Below are 8,320 nucleotides of genomic sequence, written 5' to 3'. Positions count from 1 at the left end.
CAGGCAGGATTAGGAAGAACTCCTCTAACCGTGCCTCAACACAGTGTTACCGCACAATCACAAAGAATTCAGTTCCAGGAGCAGAAATCTTTGTGCAGCTCCTGTGATCAGCCACTCGGGAGAAGGAACTGCTTCGAAACATCGATCCTGCTGTCTGACTCAGGATTGACATTAATAGGTCTACTGGTCTCACCCAGATGTTCCCATGTATGTAGAAATAAACCGGGCTACAAAGATACTTGCGGTGTCAGAAAAACACCAAACATACTTGCATAAGGTCCCTACTCGACACAAACAGATGCAGGCACACAACCCTTGTGAGATTAAACAGGAGGAATTTCAGTGAGCAGCCACCAACAGATGGCCGCCACTCCTCGAAAATTTATCCAGCACTCATTCAACTCCTCAGCATCCAGCGCAGGGTCTGCTCTGCTTTGAGCTGGGAAAACCCCGAGGGTACTTGAGCAAGGCGGTGGCTGCTCAGGCTCAGTCGCTGTTTGAATTCCTGGGGCTCCAGGACTGAGCTCCTTGTTCTCTCTCCAAAGGACAAGTTGTACTCTTCTTCAGCGGGATGCAATGATCCGACCCTCTGCCTCAGCATCACGTCAAACAGCATCATCAGACCACCTCCATCACCTTTAAGGCGCTTCTGACGCTAGCAGGCCCCTGAATGTACGTACGGGTTTGGTCCACAGGGCCAATTTCCGCCTGACGTTCCCTAGGAACTCCGAAAGGTAACCTACAGCGAGCACAACACCACAACCACTCTCTATCGCTCTGTGCCGGCTAAAAAGCAATTCAACAAGCAGTATATTTTTATTTACATCTGAAAGGGCTGAAGTAAAATATTCCGTGCAGGCTATGCATAAATACATAAAATTTCTCCATCTTCACTAATGAGCTATTGTGTGCAATAAAATTAAACTAATTTCACCAACGATAGATCTGGTTTAATTTTTGAAGCAGGGAAATTTATACATGTAATTTGTAGAAGGGAGGAGCCAAAATTCATGAGATTCACTTTAAACCAATCGGGCGGTTGTTTTATTTATATAGCACCCTTCAGAAGAATTATCTGAAGGCGCATCACAACGCAAAAATAACTCCGCTTGGCAAACGTCCAGGAGGGTGGTTGCTGCTGATGATGACCGTGACTTCAGACACTGCTTGTATGGCAAACAGATTCCTTAAGGCTGGCTTTTCCTACCCAAATTTGCTTTGTGTCCTATAGTGACAACTCCGGTCGCTCCACGCAGGTATTTGTTGGGAGCTTAGGCACACGGCTTGTCTGTTGGCCAACCCCAGCTGGTCTGTGGGCTGACAACTCACCTTCTTCACCCGTCCTTCAGGACAATATTATTCCCTCCTATGCTCCAGGCAGGGCTCTGATTTGTTTCTGCATTTGAGGAGGAGATGGGAGGGGACAGGAAGCTGGCTGAGCCCTTTTTGCATTCTGCATGCACTGGTGTAACACAGGGCTGTGTGGCCTGTAACAGAGGAACTGCGGAACAGAAGCTCTCGTGAAGCTGTACAGAAAATACTCACACCGCAGCCTCAAAAGCAAAGTCGAGCTCCCGGAAATGGAGCAGAGCCTCAGGAAACGCTGCGCTGACTTGTGCCAGCAAGCCCTGCATGCTTTCATTATTTATAGACAGCTGGAGCTGAGCAAAGCAATGTGCACTAGGTACAATGCACTGTACAAACAAGATGCAGAAAATAAACTCCTCAACATCCACAGGGGTTTTAACATTTGTTTGTCTCTCCTTATAACCTTCCTGAAAACACATCAGCTGTTGGGGGGAAAAATATATTGCATTGGTGTCAGAAGGATGTAACGCATCTTTCTGCCCTTAATGAAGTTAATGCAGAGTTTATAACTGAGCAAAACCAGAACACGATTGATTCAACCCATGTCACAGACACAACCACAGAATATCCTCTTTATTGTTTTTAAAGTATATTTTTCTCCACTCACCGACTGAAGCCCCGTTAAAATTCCTGAGGCCATACCGAAAGGAAATTCTGCCAAAAGTTGCCCATTAACAAGCAATTAATATACGAGCTTTAAAGTACAAGGTTGCTCATACCATCCCACAGAAAATATTCTTTGCCTGCTATTTCTCACCGGAGACATTTTCTCACAGAACATTCTAACTCTGCCAGGGATTTCAAAAAGTAGACTGTAATTCTGGAGAAGAATAAAGTCTGTACTTGCTCACTCTCAAAATACTTGATTAAACTTTAATCTTACAGGCCTGGTTAACAACCGATGTAGTAATGGAAATGGCACCATTAGCTCTGCAGCATCTGCCAGCTATCGGATCAGGGGAACAAGGCCATTCAAATATGCATCCTGAATATGTAATTTGCAACATGAGGATTTGGGGGGAAGAGCAGGGAGACTATCGATTTGGGTTCTCACTGTCAGCATTTATAATGTGGTCTCACTATACCCACCAGGCAATAAAGTCCCGACTAACGCACCAGCATTTCTTTGGAGTGATGATTCTCAACGTGGGAAACTGCAGAGACGACAACAGCCTTTACAGAAGTTTGACCCCTACGAGGGCAAGGGAGGCTGTAAGAAACAGAAATGGTTTTGCATTTCAGTTCCTAGTCATAATAACTACTTTCAAGGACTGACCACGGCTATTTATTCCTTAACCAGGATAGGCTGAAGGTCTGAACCGGAATCCTCATCTGCTTGGGGCTTACACCAACGTGGTGTCTGCGCCCAAGCTGCTCCATCCTTACCCAGCAGCCGTGAACCCGCACAGTGAATCCGAGAACAGAGGCTGAAGCAGAAAACCCCAGCAAAAGGGCACAAATGCAACTCCACATTCCTCAGAGGACAAAGGATTGTTGTGGTTTTCTAAGTAAAATACAGCTCATAAAAAAACCCACCAAATTGTGTGTTTCGACTGGTAAAAAATAGGTTGAGCCCAGCAGCAATTACTGGCCCATATCTCAGAGTCCAACAGTACTGGAGCCTCTCCAGCTGCATCATTCAGACCTGCCAAGTGTCACTCATTGAAACCAAAGCACCTAAGTTTTTTGCCTTCAACCAGCAAAACCCAAAAGGCCTCATTGCCTCAATCCTGCAATACCAGAGTTCTTAGCGAGCTTAGCCCAACGACCTTTATCACGTTAAGGGACACAGAGCTGACAAATAAAGGCTTTCTATGACAACTTGAGGTTTAGGGGCGAGCTGCCGCACACACACCTTGCCCACTGCCCTGCTCACGTTGACAGTGACAGTGACAGAAAACAGCTCCTACAGCACACAGAGAGATTTTCTCACTCCTCTGCCATTCTTGCCCCTGGCAACAACCAGTCACAGGTTTCCTGAGCCACGTGTTGCATTAAGACCATTGTGATATTCAGCAGTAACCGACCCACCCTTTGTTCATGTTTGGAGAATCCCTTCCTCGACCTATTTATAGTTCTATCCTCCGTGGGACCACTTCCATCCTTTAATTACACAGCATTTCATTAGTTTATTCATCAAAATGAACAAAAACTCTTGGGATAAAATTCAGTGGATCAAACAGTGATTAATTTTAATTACCTTGAGACATGCATGAATTAAATGTATTTATTCTCATTCTAATCACTGTGCCTTGTCTTATAATGAATTGTTTTAAAAGCAGCTTACTCTCACTCCTTCTGTTCTGAATTTTTAGTGTAGTGTTATTAAAGTACCAAGATGGTTTTAGCCAGCAAGATCTGGTTTTCAAAACGTGCTACCATGAAGTGCTACTATTCATTTTTGTGCTCATCTCCAGCTTTTCTGAACTCATTTATGTTTGCACGCCAGTTTCGTGCAAGAGAACGCAGCATGAGAACACAATAAACGAGTTGTGATCCTCTAAGAATATATCAATTCCCAGATGGTTAAAAAACCCAACTAAACCAGATCTTCATGTGAAGATTCCACTCTTAAAAGTTTCCCCCTGGACAGTGGGGAGGCCTGCAGAAAGCATGAACGCAAGTATCACGATACTCTGGTTTTCCCAAATGCTACTGGTTTCAGCTTCATTCAAGTTCCTGCTGTGGCCACACTGTAATTTTGAACAAATTTTGAACAAAATTACAGACTATTAAACTTCAGAAACAAACCGAATTCAAATGCGACTCTTCAGTGAGTCAGGCGAGGTTTGCTGCCATTAAGGAAGATTTTATATCCCTGTGATAACACTTTACAATCAAAATTTGCACCTGTGTGTGCAGCACTGTTGGCTCTCGGTTTAGGCCACCCTCGCAAACAAGGCCATGAATCTCATACCCATTATTAGCCTGACGTGACATTTTAAATACACTTCCATTCTAAAGGGCCTGACAAGGCTAAGACCTTCCCATTTTCATAGCTCTTAGCTTAGGATTTTGCAGTGCTTATTCCTAAAATAAAACCGCACAAAGCAGAAAACTGGGCTTTGAAAAACCCTTTGCTCCTGCTCATTCAGGGGCACACTGGAGATATTTTGCCACACAAGAATTCTAAAAGCATCTTAGGGAAGGCAAAGTTTCCTCTCTGGGCATATTGCCGATTACATGCAGGATGTGCAATTTTATGATGGTATCCCCGACTTGTGTGTGTTGCATATTAGAGATTCTCTTCATGATGATAAACTCTGTGATGAATCATACACACGGATGAAAAGGAGAAAGATACAATGCGTAACACAGACTGACACAGTGGGATGAAGCAAATGCAACACAGCAACCTTAGTCGTGTTGCTTATATAAAGAAAAAGCAACTTTAAACCGTGCGGGTTACACCAGTTGGTTTTCATCTGGTAGTTCTTTGTCATTTTCCCAGCACAACTCCATGAGTGAGATGGGCAGTAGTGAAAAGTCACTCCTGAGAAAAACAGAGAGGGGAAGGCAAGGGCAAAAAAAAAGAAAAGAAAAGAAAAGGAGGGGAAAAAAAAAAAGGACTTAAAGAACTAAAAGATTTAATTTTCAAAAAAAGGCAGACAGTTAAATGGTCAGTTCTACACCCGTGACGGTATTGAGTCTGTAATAATTGTTAATAAAATCAGCTTAATTTCAGTGGGAAAAGAGAGCAGGGCCCTTTCTTGGCACCATAATGTGTAGTAAGTATAGCTGATGTGCACGGACTGAGCAGATGTTGTTCACGTGTCCCTCCTGTTTGTGTGCTGCAGATTACAGACCAGATTTAAAACAGCGTTTGGGGAGTTAAGTACATTACTGCATGTCACATGGGATAGGCAGGAATGCCAGACAAGGATACACCTCTTATTTAGGTTACATTACTGTAGCCCTCAGAGATTCGACTGAGGTTGTGTCTTTAACTCCTCTAGTGCATTGAGGGCTTGGCTTTTCTATGCTCCGTGAATCCACACACAGCCCTGGCACCACAACCGGAATGATGAGAACAGTACAGGAAGGAAACAGCCATCGCTACACCGACAAGGGAGCATGTCTTCTGGCACGCCTCATGCTCCTGGGCAATATTCCCTCTGTGCCTAATTAACATTTTTCACCATTCTTTTTTCCTGCTGCAATAAGGGATTGCATGAACAGTGCAAAAAAAAAATCATTAAAATCAACCTGATGGGCTGACCTGTACAAGCAAGAAGATTCCAAATTACGAGATACCACTGAGCTCTGGAAACCTGACAATATTAAGAAGAGTGCAGGTGATTTAAGGGCAAAGGAAAGGCTCTAGCTATAATGGTTCTTTTCTGGTATCTCTGCTGCCCTTTTGTTCTTTTTGGCCTTGTGAGCAGGAGCAAACCAAGCAGCGTCAGTATGTGCCAGAGGGGTCACGGAGCAACGCCTGCGCAATGACGTGTAGTGGAATAGGGAGGAACTTATGCTGCTGGGCCACTGTAGTTTGAATTTCTTAAAGCATTAAAAAAACTTCCTTTTTATATAGCTAAATAACATCGCCTGAGTTTAGGCACCTGTGTAGTTCTGTGCCTGCATACCGCCCACAGGCCTGATGCTGCACTATGCTTTCCTCTGAAAGATGAGGAAGTCAGAATGCAAACAAACACAAGGTACATCTAGAACATACCTCCCTTTAGAATTAAAACCACAGCAGCTCTGTGGTTAGTCTGCTGGAAGTGTTCTTTAAAAGCAAAACAAACAAAGTCCCAAATGTGGGGGCTCCAGAGCAGGAACAGAAACGACACGTACCCGGAAGCCTCATCGTACCCTGGAAGCCTCACCATGCCCTTCTGCTCGTGCATAACAGTAGCTTACACGCACTGGGAGAATAATCTCTCATGGCAACGTGGTGCCCAAGGCCTCGCCCCACAGAGTCACAGGGTCAATTATTTTGGAAAAGACCTCCCGGATCATCGAGTCCAACCTGTGACCGATCCCTATTACAGCTGGTGACGGGGTCAGTAGCTCTGACCCAGGAAGAGGTGACCGGTCTGGTGAGATGGTCCCGAAAGGAATCGCCTTCCTGAGGCCCGATGTCTTCCCTCAGCTGCTGGCCAGGAGGGCCCTTGCAGAGACTGTCAGCTCTTTAGTGATTATCAGCTTGTGATTCCAGCTCAGCTCTGCAGGGCAGCCTCCAGGCCAAGCCAGACCAGAGAGAGAGACGAGAGGCCCGTGTGGCTGGTTCTGCACGAGGAGCTTTATTGCGGGTCCCCTCCGGCGAAGGGGAAAGCCAGGGACGAGAGCTCTCTCTGTCCCACAGGGGCAGAGGGTTTGCTTTTATAGGGATACAGGGGATGGGTGAAGGCCAATGGGTTACAAAGGATCTACATAGGGTCTCCTAAAGGATTGTGGGTCTGTCTTTTCTCGCCGTGACCAAAGCAGTGGTTGCCTTTCCAGGGAGTCCTGCTGGGCGATTACAAAATCTCTTATCTCAGCAGGGGCCCCTCCAGGGCAGGGGCTGGGCATACCCCACAGATCCCCACTTTGTCAGGAGACCAGAGCACTGAGTGCTGTGTCCAGTGGTTCCTTGGACACCTCCAGGGATGGGGACTCCACCACCACCTCCGTGGGCAGTTCCGTCCAATGACCGACCACCCTTTCTGTGAAGAAATTCCGCCTCATGTCCAACCTGAACATCCTCTGGCACAGCTTGAGGCCTTTTCCTCTCGTTCTGTCACGAGGAAGGTTAAAAACACAGGGACAAAATAAAGCTAAAAATCAAAAAGCCGTCAAAAATCATAGAAAATGAGATAAAGCCAAATTATGATATAACATTGAGGAATACAGGATTTATTATTATGCAACATAGACAATTAGCTTGTCAATGAGTTATTGTGTATTCAAAATGGTGCTCTAGAAAGTTCTGGGGGGCTCTATGGGGTTCTATGGGGTTCCAGAAGGTTCTGTGGGGTCCCATTGGGGTCTATGGGGCTCCAGAAGATTCTGTGGGGCTCCAGAAGGTTCTGTGGGGCTCTATGGGGCGCTGTGGGGTTCTACGGGGCTCTACAAGGTTCTATAGGGGTCTATGGGGCTCCAGAATGTTCTATGGGGTGCTGTGGGGCTCTAGAAGATTCTATGGGATTCTATGGGGCTCTAGAAGATTCTATGGGGCTCTGTGGGGCTCTATGGGGCTCTATGGGACTCTAGAAGCCTCTGTGGGGTCCCATTGGGCTCTATGGGGCTTTAGAAAGTTCTATGGAGTCCCATTGGGCTCTATGGGGCTCCAGAAGGTTCTGTGGGGTGCTGCAGGGTTCTATGGGGTCTCATTTCGTTCTATGGAGCTCTGGAAGATTCTATGGGGATCTATGGGGCTCTGTGGGGTTCCATTGGGTTCTGTGGGGTTCTATGGAGCTCTGTGGGGTTCTAGAAAGCTCTGTGGGGTTCCCATTGGGTTCTGTGGGGTCCCACTGGGTTCTGTGGGTCTCTGGAAGATTCTATGGGGCACTGTGGGAATCTATGGGGATCTATGGGGCGCTGCAGGGCTCCAGAAGGTTCCGTGGGGCGCTGTGGGACTCTGTGGGGTTCTAGAAGGTTCTGTAGCGTTCTATTGGGCGTTGTAGAGCTCCAGAAAGTTCTACGGGGTTCCCCCTTTAGGCCTGCCCATTACCCCATTTAGCCACGCCCACTGCCCCTTTAGCCCCGCCCATTCCCCCTTTAGGCCTGCCCATATCCCATTTAGCCTCGACCTTTGCCCCTTTAGCCCCGCCCATCCCCTCTTTAGCCCCAGCCATTCCCCCTTTAGCCCTGCCCAATCCCCTTTCAGCCACTCCCATTTCTCCTTTATCCCATCCCATTCCCCCCTTATCCCCGCCCATCCCCCTTTAGCCCCGGCCTTTTCCCTTTTAGCCTCGCCCATTCCCCCTTTAGCCCCGCCCATCACTGCTTTAGCCCCAGACATTTCCCC

The sequence above is a fragment of the Corvus kubaryi genome, unplaced genomic scaffold, assembly GCF_017639235.1.
Source record: "Corvus kubaryi isolate FWS band 111438036 unplaced genomic scaffold, C.kubaryi_AGA036_p1.0 123, whole genome shotgun sequence".
NCBI classification, from domain to species: Eukaryota; Metazoa; Chordata; class Aves; order Passeriformes; family Corvidae; genus Corvus; species Corvus kubaryi.
The sequence above is the reverse complement of the archived record's forward strand: the minus strand, read 5'-3'. Positions refer to the sequence as shown.